The 18261-nt window shown below is 35.4% G+C and overlaps 1 protein-coding gene and 1 long non-coding RNA gene across 2 annotated transcripts in view; one reads left to right on the forward strand and one right to left on the reverse strand.

Moving 5' to 3' along the window:
• Positions 1-18261, forward strand: part of ZFHX4 (zinc finger homeobox 4) — a 148124-nt gene that overhangs the window by 94372 nt on the left and 35491 nt on the right. The gene's annotated exons all lie outside the window — the stretch shown is intronic.
• On the reverse strand, positions 3588-6229 carry LOC136565464 (uncharacterized). Its single transcript, XR_010784866.1, has 3 exons — positions 6147-6229; positions 5904-5983; positions 3588-5133 (listed from the first exon to the last, which is right to left on the reverse strand). It is a non-coding gene; the product is annotated as an uncharacterized lncRNA (long non-coding RNA).

Below are 18261 nucleotides of genomic sequence, written 5' to 3' on the forward strand. Positions count from 1 at the left end.
TTTTAATTGCCATGCAAACTATGCCTTAACTAATTACTTCTAAAAAGAATGAGGTTTCTGTAAAACTTGAGATGACATTTTGAAATTCTGACAGTAGATATAAGTTTAAGTGGGGCATTGTCTGTCATGAGATAAATAAAATGCCTGAAATTAGCAAAATATGACACTGATTATAAAGTCTGAAAACATTAATGTTGCAGATCTTATTATAGCCTCTGAATATTACTGCTATGTGAACCACAGTTGTGATTGTCAGCCATTCAGTTAACACAATTCTGTTTTGCTACAGGGTCACCCATGATTCAAAGCCTTTCAGATGTTTGGCTTCTCACTCAGGCTATGGATGAGTGAGGACTGCATCTTCTGTTCAACAGTGCTTTTCTGAGCCAGGCATTTCACTTTCCTTCCCCAACACCAGGGAAAAGGAAAGTGTGACTGTCTAAATGTTTGGTGGGAGAAAATTTAGTTTCTAATTTTGACAATGTATTTCCCCTCTAATTCATAATGTCAAGACTTCAATGAGATGGCTGTCTCTGTGGGTTCATTTAAAAACAAATACACAAATTCACATGTGAAAAATAAATTGGCATGGGGAAATGCCTCTCTTTAAGTTCCAAACCAGATAGGTTCACTCGTATTTTGAGTCATATGCATAGGATTTTATTCACAGCACCAAAAAGCAGGTGTCATTTCTATTGAGGGGCTGCACTGAAAGAGAAATAAGCCATGAACAAATTTTATACTACTATAGCCATGAAGCCGTGATTACAGCATAACAGAGAGCTCTCCTTTCAACTGTGAACCTCCTTGCTCTTTCTCCGTGAGCTTTTGTTTTTAAAAAAAGACCTGTTAATTGAATTATTAATTGTTGTTGAAAGGGTAAAGTACTTTACCAAGAACCTCCTTTCATGGCACTGCAATATATGAAAAATTTAACAAAATGGTAATTAGGGGAGAGGTTATTTATATACTATTAAAATGCTGATGTAATTATCAGAGAGTTATTCAATTACACCGGATAATAGACATTTTTAATGTAAGGAAGATGGCTAGCCTGCTGTAATTTTGCTAATATGAGTAACCTACCCTGGGTCCTGTATTTTTTTCACTCTTATAATTTTTACTGGTTTCTTTATATTTATATTACAGTGTATGAAACATGCGTTGCTACATTATTCCATCTAGTATTTCCGTATGGATTACAAAATTGTACTATATACATCAACTAAAATTCTGCAGATATTTAAGAACATCAGAAGGAATGTTACTAATTTGTCCCTTTTGAAGAGAACTTCATTACCTCACCTGCACAACCTGAAAGGAGAAACATTTAGGGCTAACACAGCGTTAACACAACAATCACATTTCTTGTTTACTTAGAGCTGTGGATTTGAACTGAATAATGGCAGGAGAAGCTGATGTTTATATTTTTGAGGGCCTGGAACTGTGTATTTGAACTAAATGTGTGCAAAACTTGTTCCCTTTAGTCCCTGGTTGTCTAGTAGAATATTTTCCCATTGATAAATTGGGAATTGTCAAGAGCCAACATGGGCATGTTGCCACTGTAACATACATATTGAAAGAATTGGGGTTTTTTGTTTGATTCATTTTAGTTTACACTTTGCCACTCTGGTTAGATTAGAAGTATTTTAGAAGTCTCATTAGTTTGTTTATTAAAAGGAAGGAATCTAAAGAGTACAGAGGAAGCATATACTCTCTTATTCCAGATACTGAATAGCTCCAGAAATGACTAGTGATCATTTTTCTAATCAGATGTACGATCATGGAGACTGTCATGATGTAATGGTGATATGGACATGTGGCTATAATACCATTTTCTCAGAAGAGGAATGAATTGTCTCTGATTCTAAGCTGATTGAAGTATTGGCATTCAAAGAATCAGAGCACAGGAACAAAAGAATCTGTCTTTGCAAAGCTGTACTACAGCTCATATTAACCTAAAACGTGTGGCAATAAAATTGAGTCTTATTTAAATGTTCTTTTTTCTTCAAAAAAATACAGAATACAAGTTGTTGGAACTTTTAAAACAGAGGAAAATGCATAACAGGATATTTGTAGATCATCGTTCAGATACAGTTTTCTGTTAGGACACAGAATCTGAAAATGCTTCAGTTAAAATCAGCTTAGCAGTAGCACAACTCTATTAAATTTAGCAGAGCTAGTCTTAATTTTCACTAGTTTGTATGAGAAAACCATAATTGTCACTCGTTACTGTAGAGAAACAAATTGCACTTCTTTCTTAAGTATCTGTTTGTTTAAACCCTGTATGGTTGCATTTAACGTTGGATTAGGTAGGGTAAGAGTTTACTGAGAAATTGCACAGCTGTATTTGTGCAGAGCTATACCTGATTCCCACCTCCTGTAGTGTGAGCAGTGGTAAGTGAACTGTTTCTGTGTTGTTCACTCACTCTGTCAGATCGAAATTCAGCTCAATAGCATTAAACTAGCTCCCATTTGAAAGATTTGTCTTACAAAACCCTGAAAACTGCTCTGAACATGCATACATTGATTTTGTTGCTAGAATCTCCTGAGCTTTGATAAAAAGGAGACTCCACATGCAGGTGAAAGAGGGTTTACCTCTTCAATATTAAAAAGAGAAGATTAAGGATTTTTGTTCAGCTAAGGCTGAACTAATCAGTGGCATATGAAGGCAAGAGACCTGGCTTCATGCCTGTAGTATGGTAATGTTATTTTTAGTTGAACAACAAGTTCAAATTTCTTCAGTAGCTGTCTCTGAGTAACTGTCTACCATTATTCCCATTTGCACAGGTAATAGAATATCCAGGGGTGCAGCAGTAAAGTTTTTTATTTTAGCCACAGAGAGGGAGGTTTGTTATGTTCATTGCAGAAAATTTGCTCAAATTTTGTCCTGAAAAACATGCAACTGTGATATCAATTCACTGAACATCTGTGTGATAGTATTCTAAATGATGAGCAGTTTGGTATTCATGGAGGAAATAAGGCATTTTTTTTGTATTCAGAAATTTACTTTCCTTCCATTAAGTTCTATTAAAACATTAGAAAATGAAGATGAATGATTTTCACAAGCTTTCACATTTCATTCTAAAGAAAAAGGTTCATTTGAGCTTCCAAGGTGAAGAACCTTCCTTTTTTGTCCTTGCTACAGACACATTCTGCACAGTACTTGTGGTTATCATAGCAAATACAACTATGTGAATTTTAGTGGAAGAAGAGTAAGGTAGCTTTAATTTGCACATGTCATCACTGAGAATGTCACCACAACGTAATGCACAACATCCTGGGGAAAACAATAGTTGTTCACCTTCTACTGTCTGATCCAGCTTTCTCTTGTGTTCACCTGTGGAAAGTCAGATAGCAAAAATGTTGCTTGAAATTGTGGCACAGGAAAGGCTTTGCAAGATATGGAGGGAGAAGGCAGTAATTGTTTGAATGAACTAGCTATGCTGTAAGATATCACAGCATGTTACAAATACATCTAAACTTAAGTCTTATCAGCCATGCTTTTGATCTGTAGTAAGCAACAAACAGCAACAAAACCAAAATGAATGCTACAGAGACAGATAAAACTAGATAAGATGTTTTCAGAAATTAGATAACATTTATTTTTCATCATTTATAAGAATCACTTTTGCCTTTTAGGCATATGGCAGTTGCATTCTTGCACAGCATGGTTTTTCTTCATCAGATGTGCTGCCTCTGCCATCCTTAAACTGAGGTCACACTCCACAAGCACATGGAAGTCCAAATAAAAGAGAGTAGCTTCTTGAACATATCTCATATTTTAAAACTAACAATGACTTATCTGAAAAACTAATTGTCAATGATGACTTAGCCTTACTTCAGTCTGAACATAGAGCAGAGAGGACAAGAAAAACAAGCTCTGAAATAACTCATGAGACTGGAGAATTATTTGTCTAACTCAGTGAAATTGGGAATAATCTTCAAATCCTGCTGTAAAAATAATGTGCAAATACTGCTTAGTAAATTTGAGTTAAAACTCAAATGTTTTTAATGACCACATATATTCTTAAAAGTATTTAGTGCTTTTATTGACAGAGAAATATTTATTTTACTACAGCATTTCCAGTTTGCTTGACTTACGAGACTCAATAGCACATCCATAGCAATTCCAAATTCAGGAACTTAAAAGCAGTAATGATGAATTTAGGCCAGTTGCAATTTAAAGGAAGGTTGCTGACATTTTAGAATTACATGATTCTCTTGGAATTCATTTCATACTTTAATTCTGTTATACCAAGAAACGTTAGATGCAAGGGTAGAAGCTGAACTGGTAGCATTTTTTTTTCCTAAGCCAATCCATAAAGATGTCCCTTCACCTCTTTGATGTGATAAGGAAGTGTTAAATCAAAGTGAATCCTTATTCTGCATCTTGGAACAGAAAACTGCTTAAGCCAATTGCTACTATTCCTGAGTGTTTTAGACAGTGAACCATGCATCTCTCTCTGCACATCAGAGAAGATTGTAGCAGTCATTGTGCCACCTGCTATCACTTAATTAGTATAATCATCTAATTTCCAGTTGGAAATAATGGCATCATGCACTTTTTAGTAATTGTAACCGTCATAATATATTCCAAATTATGTTACACTAACATTATGTGATTTAGAAATATTAGGAGGGGGTATTTGCTTTGCAAATACACTGGTCTTTCTGATCTTGACTCTCACCCAGCAACAAAAGTCCATACCCAGTTTTCTGTTTTATTATGATCCTAAAGATATTACTGATTCATATCATAACTCTGCAAACGAGCCTTTGGTAACTGTGATTTAACCTTTAGTGGACAGAGAAAAGAAAAAATAATGGAAACAGCAGCTTGACATAATGTAAAACACACCCAGGCTTCAAAGAATTTGATCTTGTTTCTTAGCAAAATAATTTTTTTAAAAACAGAATCTTGGTGATCATTTATGCAAGCTATATACATTTTGTTTATGGTTCTCAGTTTAAGGAATAATTTCAGTTGATCAGAATAGGTATTAACATTTAAACATTTCTATACTGCAGCTTTTTTTTTGCTCCTGAAGATTTCATCACAGCAAATGAATAGGTAATAAATGAGTCAGTTTGGGGCTGCTTCATTTCACTGGATGGTTCTGGGCTATGAGGCTTCAAAAACAGAAAGAGAGAGAAAAAGAGAAAGAAATAGGCAATGACATGAAGGGATACAGGCAAACCTGAGCCACCGTCAGAGCTAACCCTCCCCCATTCCCAATGATACTGTCTGGCTAAGCAAAACACTGCCACATATATTTATCAGGCAAGGTTATTACCACTCTGCTTTGTAAACATGCTATGCCTCCTGGACATCTTCTATTTTTATTTCATTTTTGTGTTATATCTTATATGTAAATCTAGGCTGGCGAGAGTCAGGAGGCATTCATAGCATTGGGCCAAATTCATTCCAGGTGCAGTTCCAGGTCTGTTGACTTCAATGAAATTACACCTGGGATGAATTTGGTCTATTATTAACTATAGAGATTACATGTCCAGCTTCCATAGTATACTAAAATACCCAGAATACATATAAATAATGAAGTATGTAATTACAGTCCTGGTTTTAATTTGTGTTCCTAAATGTTCTGATGCTTTTGCACATGTTTATAGTTATAGCGATGCTATTGTAGTATATTTTTGTTTAGTGCAAATATATTTGAGTTTTTCTTTAAAACAGAGATACCCACAATGTTTACTTTCATATGTCACAGTAAGTCTTTCAAAATCCTAATGATGGCCAATTCCATGTAACAATATTAAATTATATTGGTCTTAAATATCATACATATATATGGAGAGAGAGAGAGAGAGAGAAAGAGAGAAACATATGCAGGACATCACGATACTGCCACTTAAAATCATTTTGCAAACAATGAGCTTACCTTCCTATGGATTATATGTTAATCAATACACGCAAAGAGGTGATCTTGTCAGAGTTGATATGAGCCAATAGAACTGTTACCTATCAATACAAAAAATTTCATTCATTTCTATGTTTCCTGTCTCAAACAGTGCAAAGCAGGTCAGTCAACAGGAATTTGTGCCCGACCAAACCCAAAAGCTAGGCAGTATTTAAATGGGCTCTTCCTTCATGAGGAGACATAAAAAGCATAAGTATGACTTACCTCTGCATACATCTAATTCCGTTGGCTCCCCTGTATCGTTTCGTACATTCCTGCACCTTTCAGCATGGCACACTGTGAAGACCTGGTAAGCGAGTTAAAGTCAGATGACGCTAACGAATCCCAGCGCAAATGACTGAATCAATAGGAAACCAGCCACTGCTGTTTAAGTGTATCGATAAATGTACCTTTATTTTCTCTTGAATGGATAAGTGTCGCAGTTAAGAGTCCTATGGATCTCTTAATTGAAAGTTAATTTTAAATCAATAAAGAGAGTCATTTAAATATTGATCAGTCCTTTCTACACGAATTGTTAGCTGATTTTTTTTTTTTTGAAACAACTTTGTTTAAATGCAATCAATAGCCCACAATCAGTGCGTTCCATAAAAAATTGACAGATGTTCCCAAAATGCCTGCTAGGCATAATCTTATCTGTTTACATATGTAGCATAGATATTTGAATCCTTTTCAAATGTACCCAGGTCTCTATGGCAGAAATGTGATTTCCTTATATACCAAACTGCAGGACTAAAGCGCATTCTTCCTCTTCTTTTTCAATAAGGTGGTTTAAAATTAAAAAGGAAGAGTTCTTGGATTTCCTTTGATTCTGCAAGTAATATTCATATTGTTTTACTAGTGCAGGCAGACTGCAAAAGAAGAATGCCCTTGTTTTGCACATAGGGAAAAGAGAGATAAACACTTATATGAAGCACATGTTCTCTGGAATTTGTGTGTCATAATCCATCAGATGTATTACTGTATGCAAAATGATACCTAGCTTTTAATTATATAGACATTTATGTACACTTTGTGTATGCATGTTGAATAGTAATGACTTTTAGCTTTATTTCATGGATATGGTCTCTCTCCTCAGCAGCACATAGCAAGACTATTTTATCTCAATTTGACAAAGCACACAGTTGAGTTAAAAGGATACAAATTTCATTTCATGAGATTCACTGAGATTAACCTAATAAAATAAACCTAGCTACATGTGGCTTTCAACATTTCAGCAAAACTGATACTCTTCTAAGATGCCTTCCCAGAACCCTTTCAGCAATTTGCCTGTAGTGGCCTGGTACAATTTAGTTTGTCACACCTAGTGATGAAGTCAGACTGGACACTTTGGTACAAGCAATATGAATTGAATTTTTCTCCTGTACCCTCTAATTAATTACAAAGTTGTACTTTGATGTACACAGCTCTGAAGTCCTGAAGTTGGCCTTTATTATTATTTTCCTTATTTTCAATTATCAAATCCAGTGCCTTTTAAAGAAGGTTTGTACTTCTAAGTAATTAAGCCCTTTTTGAAGTATGAGAGCAAAAAGTTAATTATAACAAATCACAAAATTACATATATATACAATTTGTGAAAATTAACATTTTTATTTTCAGTGATCTGACTTAAACATAAAATAAAACTGACTACAATTATTTTTACTGACATCTAACTGAAGAGTATTACCATAATAGTGTTTCCTAAGTGACAAACTAAAAATTAAGTCCCATAATTAAAACTTTATGACACATAGCAATTTGAGGCAGAAAATAATAAACAATTTTTTTTAAGAGTACTGTCTAAGAGGAATAGGGGTTGCTTGAGGGGGGAAAATCTGCAATATAATTCAGTCTATTTTTGCTATTAATACAAATGCTTCCTGCTGTTGTGAAAATCCACCATTTCTTAATCCAGCATTATTGTCCTCTTAATGCAACATTTCAAACCCATTTCGCTCCATTTTCTGTTAGAAAAGCCATATTAAAAAGGAAGATTAAAAAGAAAGAACCAGGTATCATTGGTTCATATGCATATGGGCTCAGCATGTGAGGATGCTGTTTCTAGGACTGGCCTTAAGATGTGACTGATAGATCTTATTTGTCTGATAGAGTTGACCAGGGAAATAGAGCTACAGCTGGTTACTTCATTAGGTCCTCTCATTGATTGAACCCTGCTGAAGTGATGCAGCAGGCTCCTGAGATAACTGCTGGTAATAGAACAAAATGAATTCTTATCACAGAGATTGGAAAGGCCATTAACCCTGGCCTCCAATGCTTTTCAGAGGTCACAGACAGGAAGCCAAGCGGTGACTGGGAAAACTGTTTTGTGTCTAACTACAGGTCATGTTAGAGGGGGTCTGTGACTTTTTTACCCTTCGGCTTCTGTACAGATGAAACTGTTACACTGGCAGATGTTAATAATCAGCTGTAAATAAATATTGGAAGCAGAAGAAGAAAAATGAGAACGCACAGGAATTTTTTTCAATAAATATTTAATAAAAGAGCAATTGTTTCTGTGATATTTACTGCCAGTTCTGCTGTAGATTTTTGCCTAATACTTTTCCATATAAATTGAAAAGAGAAATACGTAGAGGCACTTAAAAAACAAAATTTAATATGGTTTTATATAAAAATACCTTTCCTTCCTTCCCTCAAAGATGAGAATTATAATTGCCTGCTGCCTGCCTGCTTCCCTTATTCAGCAAGCCTATCACCAGTTCATCTGTGAATTAGTGCAGGGCGCTGTTTGCCTTTCACCTGGTTGAGAAGGGTATATATCTAAGTAACAGTCCTATAATTTACATTTAATGCAACCTTTCAATTGACCAAGAGCCCACAACCTAAGCCCCCATCTCACAGCTGAGGACTTTCCCACATTTGTCAAGTCAGTGCCACTCCAGCATCAGCCAGGAGAAATCATCCATTTAAAGCCTGGAGCTGCACATGACAATTTTCCTATTGCTTGTGAGAAATCCAGCCATGGCAGAGGTAGCTTTGTGTTTTACTTTTTTGACTCTTGCTTTCAGCAGCAGTGTTTTATTATGCACATGGATTAAAAAAATATAGTGGGATGCATCTTATAAAATTAAATGGAACATTTTCTTTTTATTACTGACATATTTAAAGCTATGCAGATATGTGTTGTAGGTTGATTTTAGCAGTATGTTGGTGGCTTCTATCCTTGTGATTGTGATTTAATTTCAATGTCTGTGGTCATGTGGTATTCTCTGCTGGAGCCAATCTTTCACAAGGAGCAAGTTCATTTAAATGTAAATGGGGTCCTGTGGATGGAAAAAACTACATACTTCATGTCTTCAGCGACCCACCCAAGCATTTGGTTTGGCCTTCCATGCATAAATAATAACAAGAAGGTATGCTGTCATTGCCTTGCTTGAAACACCAGAAGTGGTTTGGCACTGCAGAAACCCCAAGCACTAAAAAGAGATTGGTTTGGATAAACTCACAGTTCAGATCCCCATCCTGATTAAACAGTGCAAAAAAAAAAAAAAAAAAAAAGAAAAAAGTAAGAGAGAGAGAGAGAGTTATGGAGTTATTTTGAGGAGTTGTGAATTACAGGAACAGCTGAAAATCAACTCAGGCTAAGAACATACCATGCCTAAAAATATTCTGAAGTAGCAGAAAGCTTGTCATTTTGTTAACTTGAATGGATTTTTGCTCTTAATTGTTTGTAGCAATTTGCAAGAGTGGGATGTGAATGTGGTATAAGTGGCAATATAATTAGCATTAATTTAGCATAAAAATGCAAACCTACATTTTCTAAGTAGTTACCTTCCCTTCCACTAAAACATGGAAATATATTACATAACTCTGAAGTATGTGTGGCTTTTATGTGTGGTGTTATTAAATATGACAAAATGGAATGCCTTTTCTTTTTTACTGTTGTGTATGAGATACGAAGGATTGCACAACTTCTTTTTATCAAAATCTTTGTGGTGCATATATATTGCCACACTGCTGAACTCATGTGTTGACTTTTCATAGAAATACTCCCCGTGTATTTCAACAGAACTGAAAAATCTCCCTAAGAAATTTCCTTTCCTACCAAGCAAACTCATAAACAGGTTTTCGTCTGTGTGGATGAACAGATATATTTTCAGGATTACTTCAGTAAGTGCACACTTTTATTTATTTCATTTAATGAGAATGTTATGTTCTGTGGCAGATGTTTCAGAGTATGACACATGGGCCTGGAATCTCAGTGTGTGATACCTTTGGTGAAACTCATTTATGAAACATCCAGACTTCCAGTTAGTTGTGCTCTGCACTAGGAACTTAGCAGAATTTTGACTTTGTTCCAGAGCTGTAATAAAAGGCTGGTATTTACTGTTTTCAGAGATTTCTGAATAATATTTGATAAGCCTTCCTCTTCTTTTTATAAAGTGGCGTTAGTTCAAGATGAACTAGATTTAAGAAGTACAAGATTTGCTATCCAGGGTAAGAAACAGGATATTAGTGTTTGTGTTACTCAGCTATATTAGGTGTAGCTGTAAATCAAATAATTTTGTCCTGGAAGCTTCAAAACCTAAAATGTTCATCTGTTGGTCCCTCTTCCCTTACACCATTGAGTTGGTTAAGTAACAATAATTGAAGCTGTATGTTTAGATATCCTAAAGATTCTAGTGAAATAAATGTGTTATAGGTACAAATAGTGATGATCAAATAGTGTTTTTCTATCATATTATGAGCCATTTAGAGATATACATGTTGTGCTGTTTTTAATCATTTGATTTCCAATAATTATTTCCAAATGATTTTCACAGAATCTCTTAAGTCTTCTAGAGATGTTTGCTGGCAACTCTATACTGTTAGAGTGTTTTAATTAAAAAACAAAAAAAGATAATAGAGCTCAAATACTATCATGACAGATCTGATATCTGAAAAACAATGATATCTGAAAAACAATGCAATGTGGGCAATATGGGATTTTTGTTTTGTTTAGAATATGTAAAATTATTTTGTTTAAGCTTGTAATTTGCAAGACATACGAAATTATTGGAGAGAGGTCCACCTCCTAATTCACTAGTCTAAAGAAACAGACTTGAGAAAGCAGTGCAAGTGTCAAGCACTTCATAGGAGAGAGTGAATCCAAGGGTGGGTGGTGCTAATCTAGGCACATTTGCAGAAGTGGCATAGCAATTGTGATATAGAAAATAATCTAAAGACCATTAATAGACTAAGAGCCATTACCCTTTTTTTGGAAAATATTAGGTTTCTTACATAATGATAAGCTATGGCAGAGAGAGAGTATCACCACATTGATTAATTTGAAGGCAAGCTAGAATTAGAAGAGTCTTTGAAAAAAGCCTTTGAAAAAAAAGATCTCTGAAAATGAGTTAATATGTCTCGATCAAAACAGCAGTATATCAGTTCATGGATATTGTGAAAAGTATGAGAGTCCTTAATATAGTCACTTTTATTAAAAAAAAATTAAATGGGATCCCCTTCATGTGATTGGAAAGACACTTGAGAATAGGCAAAAAAAAATTAAGCCTTTGCTCAGCAAGGAGAAAGGGAAAGATTTCCCCAGAAAGTTGGTCATAGCTTTTTTAATGCAAATAGTCAGCTACGAAAGATGGCATCTTCCTGCAACATAAATTTTACTCCACATATTCTGGAGCAAGATATCTGACTAAAGCACCCCAAGGGCAAAAAAATCCTCATTGCCCCCAGGAGTAAAAAAAAACTGTTAAAGGAATGAAATTCACCTGGCTTTCAACCATTTTCTGTTTGGGAGGTAATACACATGAAACTTCTTGAGGTCTAAATATTGAAGCATAAAACCATAAATATGGGTGGAATGATAGAATTATTGATGTCTGGCCCGCGTCAGGAGACAGGGTCCAAGTTCCCAACTGGCTTCCAAGACAGTGATCTGGCTTTTGGTATAAGGTAGTGCTTCTGGAAACTAAGCATTAGGTATGGCAGTTTCTCCAAAAGCTGACACAAATGCAGGCACTACCATTTTCCTGTGGCATTGAAGGTACATCCCGTCTTATTTTTCTAGACTCTACAATAACAAATGGAATTTCTGGTTTTGTTTACTTGCATTTGTAGACTGTGTTAAATGTTACATACTTTTCTGCTGTCCATGTCCAATTTAATCAATATTACAAGTGCTCCCATGTGGTAGGCGGAACAGTGGCAATAAAGTGAAATTTCCACAGCTTTTACCCATTGAAATTCTCAGAGGGTAAGATTCTTATAAACTTCACTTTGCTTCCTCTCTAATAGATTTAATAGCTCCATTCTGGAAGAAAGTCTGATCTGCTTTCTCATTTTCAAAATGTAGATAGCAAACCAAGCTTTATTATATTTCCAGCTCTTGGAGAACTTCAAAATTTTAATATTATTTTACCATGAGTGTTGAGAAATGTACTTGTCTCAAGAATTGCACCAATGTCCCAGTGTGACTCTGCATTTAAAAATGAGGGCATTAACTGAGGTAAATTCCAGGCATTCCCAAAAAGTTTTTGAAACTGGTGTGATTTAGGTCAGTTTAAGGCTGTTTGGAATATCTTATTCTACACATAGGAATTTGGTAATGTCCACTTTGAATGAACTGGCTTTGAATGAACTACATTGGCTCTGTGCCACTGGGCATCCTTTTCATTTCAGAGCTTTCCTCCCAGCCATTTAAACCATCTTTTAGGCATCTGTGTGTTGCTGAAAACAACTTTATCAAAGCCTAAGATCTGATCTTTAGTCCCAGAGTTCATTATAATAGTTTAGAACTTGTGTTGTGTGCTTCTTGTTATTTTGGTGTCCTCTGTTACAAAGAATTACTGTATTGTCTTCTTCCTTGTACAATGCATCATTTGGCCTCAGCAGTCACTAGCAGAGTTCTGCTTCATTCTTCATGACTGATTATTTGTCGTATTAGATTCTCCCCTAACAAAGAAAAGTCGTGAAGCACTGTAATCGAAAGAGATAGTGGAAAGTTCACACTTCTCGGAAGATGTAGCACCAGTTCTAGCCTTTATTTATATGAAATTAACATTTCTGTTGCTATTGTGCTCTTTCAGTGAGAAATAAACAAACAGTAGGAGGAATATTAAATAAGGGGTTTAGGAAAATTAGGTTAGATGAAGAAACCATAAAAAAAGATTCAACACAATTCAAATGAAACAGCAGGGTTTAAATGATCCTGTACATCTATAAAGCTGTATATGCAGATTTGCTGTTACTTGGTAGGCCAACTATTTTCATTTTATGTACCATAAAATTATTGTAACTGCATTTCTGCCTAAGCAAGGGTGGGGACTCTTTAAAATGGAACAGGCTGTGTACTGTTTTCTTAATCATAGGAGCCCTAGAATAATTATCAAACAGTGTTTTCCACAGAGTTGATCTATAATTCATCTGAGGAAGAAAACATCTTCCCAATAAAAGATGTTTTTGTCCTCAATTGTTCAAAGGTTTATTTTTATTATTATCATTAACCCAATTATCAAATTTCACAACTTCTTCATTTCACAGCTTTTTCTTTCATATGCTTGTAGCTGGAGGGCAAAAACATAGGTGGAGACATTCAGTAAAAGGGTTTTTACAAGGCTTACAGCTATTCTAAGTTACAGCCAAGGGAATTTAATTGGGGGAAGCTTTTTGGAGAGTAACTTGTTTTTTTTTGATGGCTTGTAGTGTTTTCAATTCCATAATTCAACAGTCATAAGAATGCATTAAAATTGCTGATATTTATAAAGAAGTCAGATTTGAACTATCAGTGAATCGATTACCTGGATTGTGGCTCAACCAGAGCCATCTGCTGCCACACCACTGGCTGCAGCCCATAGTTTCAGAACACGACACAAAATAAATATTGCTCTATCAGGTCTGCTGCGCTCACTGCAATTTAACACCATTTCTTCATTCCATAGGTTGCTGTTTACAAGTGGAAGTAACAGAATTACTTCAAAAGTGAATGCACTAAATGTGCTCTTTTAGTGTAGTTTTCATATGGTTTTGCTTTATTTAAGTAACCCCACCCTTGTACTCTGGATAATTGTGAGCTGATTACAACATATTTGGGGTTGAGTTTTAGGCTTTCTATTTGCTTAGGCCTTATATAATGGTGCTGGTGTTTTTAAAATTGTTTCTTCTTCTTCTTTATTTCCCCAGAACTATGACATTATTTTATTGAACTTTGTTATGAAGTTCATATTCTTGTGTAACTCTTTAGCTGAGATTGCGAGTATAGCATCTATCAGGAGCCTTTCCATAAAAGTTCCAAAAGCTGACCACTCTTCATACACTCCTGAAACAAGACATTTCTTCCCTGTTGCCAGTAGTAATGTACACCTATAACAGCCCACAGAAGCACCCTACTTGCCTTTGCTGTCTAGGAGCTAAGCAGTAGGTCTTGGCTTCCAGAAGCAGTTCATTTTTTGGCTATGAGGGAATGAATGACAGCAGTAAGACTGAAAACTTTTCTATTTAGAACTAAGGAACACACATGAAATATGTCTTCTCTAAAGTTTGATCAGCAATGGCTTCTGGAACAAATTCACTGAAAGCTGCTGAGCCTGCATGTTGCCTTTGAAGTATTTAGCAATTTTGTTTTCACCTTTGATTTTTTTTCCCTAATCGGAACTAAGGGTTGAGTTCAAACTTAGTTATGCTGAATTTATGGTAGCCTCAAGTGGTATTTCTTATATGATTTTCAATGAGTAATTTGTGAGGAAGAGGATCCAGTTGAATCAGATTCCATTTTCAGCTTGTTTCTTGTAAGGATATGGTACCTGATTTTTCAGAAAGAGCTGATATACATTTCATGTCCCCAGATGGACCTTCTAACCAACACAGTTTCTATTTTATTTGGAAATGCAGGATGTATGGGCTTGTCATAGCTCAAAAAATCCTGATGAAATAGTATTTTCTTTCTATTTTTAAAGTTGACTTTAAATGTCTTAGTTAAATAAAGGTAAAAATTATTTTTGCTGCTACACTGATGCCTGAATTTCCTTATTTGAGAGGCGTAAAATAGTTTTACTTAACCCCGTGACACATGTAAATGAATGTACACCCCATGAAATGTAAGTGTTCAGCATAGTTTTCTTTCTTTTTTCATGTTGAAGTATCTAGCTCCCCTAGTTAGGAGCAAATTTAAAGTTGTGCACTTCTGAGTCCTTGTGTTCTCAGTTTCTGTTGAAGTCAGCTTGTGAATTGATTCTTCTTTCTCTGTAAATATACATATATTTGAGGAAAATATTTTCTCTTTTTGATGATGTTCAGCTTTGGATTAATTTTGTGAGATGGTCTCCAAACTCAGCCTGCGGTACTTGTATGCATAGATTTTGAAATGGGCACAAGTCATGCAATCCATTTGAGCTTAGCATCCTGCCAGGCTGACATTCTCTGAAGATACAAAAACATGCATATGATCCCTCTTAGCCATCAGCTGAAACATGGCTTTTGTTAGTCTGACAAATTGTATGCTGCACATGGGGGAATGAGTGAGGAATGTCACCTCATTGTCTCATGCAGTTCAAAATAGATACCAACTCCAAAAAGCCTTGGATGAAGAGTCTCTTCCTGTATCCTTCTCATTTGAGAGTATAACAAGTATGTTTATCTGTGCTGGTCTTGACTATGTCAAGTGTGCTGTGCTCACCAGATGTGGAGGCTTTCACGAAGCATCTGGATAAATGTAAATGACAGAATAATGACAAGTTCCTGCACAAATAGTGTTCATATGAAATTGATGATGCCCCATTTCATCTCCACAACAAATTCTGAGGAGAAAGCCCCTCTTCCTTCCCCTACCTGTGCTTTTGGAACAGAGACTGTTGCAAATAAAACAGGCAAGCAAAATCTTGAATGCAGTTCCTGCAGTGCATTGAACTGGAGCACTGCTTTTTAACCATACAATCCATTTTAAAAAGTCCCATGAGTGGCAAATGAGTATGTTGTACCTATTGGAGAGAAAAAGAATATCTGCCCCAGCTTCTTTGGGATAGTAAAGGGAGTATATCTCAAAAAAGGGGTGTTTAGACAGAAAATTGTGGCGCCTCCAGTAGTTGCTTCATCTTGCATTTTCACACAGTTATCTGAAATGCTTGTCAGATGGAAGCATTTCATGTCTTTCATGTGTGTGGCTCAAAAATGTCCTCAGATCAGCAAATCTGACTCTCTGTCAGCAACATAAAGATAGGACTGTGCCTAAAATCCACTTGTTTAATTTTCACAGATTCTTTTTTGTTAAAAAAAGATTAATAGAAGTTGTAAAAAACAAATTCAAGCTCTTTTACCCATATCTAAAAAATATCTCAACATTCTATGCTCAGATGCTGTGTGAGACTAAAAATAGAAGTCTTTAAAGATGCATGGATTAAGTATACAGTAAGCAGCAGAATTTATTTTATTTTTTTTATGAAGGTGCCTAAATTAATCTTGCTCTTATAATAAGAAAGTTCATAGGTTTTGTTTTTTTTTTCTCCTGGTTTTGGAAGTTATGCGCTGCTTGCTTCACATCATGTTCCACTTTTCAAGTGAAATACTGCTATAAACGAGTGGCTATTATAATCCCCAGACCTCAAAGCCCAGCACACATGGCTTTGTGCACACATGATTTGAAATGAGTGGAACTTTCTCAATATATTTGTAGGTTGGTGTGCATGGAGGATATGTTTTATGAGGACTATAAAATCTGCTTAAAGTCCAGGTGTTGACCATCTATTTTGCATTGGTAAAAATCCTCTGAGCCTAATGTGTGGTGTTTTGCTAATTCCTCTGAGACTGTGGAGATTCTCAAAACTGCTCAGCTTTCAGCCCATGGGTGCTAAGATTAATGCTGAGCACTTCTGGAAATCCAATGTGGTGTGTTCACTTAAGCCCATTTTTCTGTAGTATGACCTCTGAAGATTTCAACTCCTGTGAATACCTTTACTCAACCAAAGAATATCCATGCCAATGCTTTTAAAAGTCCATATCTAATTTTTTTTCTATTTTTCATCTTAGTGATAACTGTGGAACTAATTTATGCTGAAGTGATCAAAACATCTTGTTTCAAAAAGAAAACAATAATTTTCACAAATGTAGCACATCTCCCCAGTTGTAATTATGTCTCATCTTTCCTGGTCTCTTTCCATCATAAGAGAAGCTACAGTATTTTTTGTAATTACAACATGTATGAGTTGATTATTGTGTCTGAAAACACTTTTTCCCAACTCAAAATTATTACATTTCATCAGTATTAGAACAGATATCTGCCTCACTGTGATATTTTTTTAACTACAGTCCCTGTGTTATTTCTAAATTCCTATGACTTAATATTACTCCTAAACTGGCTAAGTTGGATCTAGTATAGTAAAGTAAATCAGTAAAATGTTAAGCTATTATTCACACCTGCCTACTTAGTGCAAGACAATCCTTGTGCATAGAATATGAAGAGAAAAAAATGTGGTATATTATATAAGACAATGAAAAACTTGCTTCCATATCTGTTTCTGCTGGATAGTTCTTTTTTTTTTTCCCTAAGCAGGTCACCTTACCCAGCCTTTTCATAGGAGTTCACTAACTGTGTGGCCTTCATTTTCTAAGTGCTTGATTGGAGGCTCTACGATAGTGTTAAATAAGTGCTGAACACACAGAGCTGCAAATGAAAGCAATCAGTGCTGTGCTTTGAGCATATTAAGTGCTATATAGTGCTATGTACTTTGAAAAAATTGGGTCCCATCTGTATCGAACTGGGTTCTCCAAGTTAGATTTTTTTTAACCTCTATTTCTGTATAACTTCCCTTTCTGAAATTGCAGAATTGCCTACTCATCTCTTAGGAGATAATGAAGATAAATTCATTAATGTTTGTGCAGCAATAAGAAGTCAATAATGAAAAGAATAATTTGACTTTCAGAATAAGTTGAAGGGATGTAGTAAGTAGAACATGTGGCTTCATGTTAAACAGTAAGGAAAAAAGCTTTTCGCTAAATAAGTATCAATACTTTTGTGCAGTGATTAAGGCAAGAGGTTTTGCATAAGGCAAACTTGATCAAGATATTGAATATTGTGTCAGAAGGGAAGAATATCTTTTAAGATATTAAAGTATTTTACTTCTGTGGTATTATTAATAGCTCTAAAAACATAAGGGGGAGGGTAGTATTTGCATCTACCGCCCCATAGATATTAGGACTTAAACTGAGAAAAAATAACTGGCCATGAAGTACTCTACTAAAAGTCACATGAAACATCACTGAGTTTGAATTTGCTACACAGAACCCCTTACTAAAGCTAGCAAGGCAGCTGAGAGTAGCAGAATGTTTTTGTCTTCTCTATGTGTAAACACTGGTGAAAGGTAGTGCAATAAGCAAGAAGATGATTTATAACAAC

The sequence above is a fragment of the Molothrus aeneus genome, chromosome 1, assembly GCF_037042795.1.
Source record: "Molothrus aeneus isolate 106 chromosome 1, BPBGC_Maene_1.0, whole genome shotgun sequence".
NCBI lineage: Eukaryota > Metazoa > Chordata > Aves > Passeriformes > Icteridae > Molothrus > Molothrus aeneus.